Here is a 646-nt window from a genome sequence, read left to right as displayed (position 1 = left end):
TTCTTTTTCCTCTTTGAAAACTTTCTCACAAAATTTCTAAAATTCACAGTACTTATTATACAGTCTGTTGAGATTTATTCCTCGAAAAACTTTGACCTTCTCAATCATCCCCGGGGGTTCGTTCCTGCTGGAAAATCTGAATAAATGAGAATCAGTTTACTTTAGGAAAATGACAGTTAATCACTGATGATTGACTAATTTCCTCTCTTGATCCTTTCCCCCAGCAGCCCCACACTTTCCAAACCCTGTGCTTTCTTGTGTTTCTTAAAGATGGATGGAGTGGGTTCTCTCAGAAGCTAATTTCTTACAATTGGATCTATTATGGTGGCTCAGTTATTGTATTAATAATGAAATTAGACTTGAATCCTGCCAAGGTTGATGAATAAAACATATTTTGGGGAATTGGCTTTTTTAAGTGATCTGTCTGTTCACACATATATTGTACAGGTATGGGGGGAAAATCAGTACTCTTTGAAACGAAGAAACTTGTGTGTTGGCTTATGATGGTCATAGCTTGCTTTTTAAATGAGTTCCTATAGCCAGATATATTGGTGGAGACAGGCCTGAAAGCTAGTTATCCCAAATCCTAGGACATTACTTTTTCTATTAGACTGGAGTTTTACTACCTTTTTCCTTGCATGAGTCA

This window comes from Trichosurus vulpecula, chromosome 9, assembly GCF_011100635.1.
Source record: "Trichosurus vulpecula isolate mTriVul1 chromosome 9, mTriVul1.pri, whole genome shotgun sequence".
In the NCBI taxonomy this organism is placed as follows: domain Eukaryota; kingdom Metazoa; phylum Chordata; class Mammalia; order Diprotodontia; family Phalangeridae; genus Trichosurus; species Trichosurus vulpecula.
The sequence above is the reverse complement of the archived record's forward strand: the minus strand, read 5'-3'. Positions refer to the sequence as shown.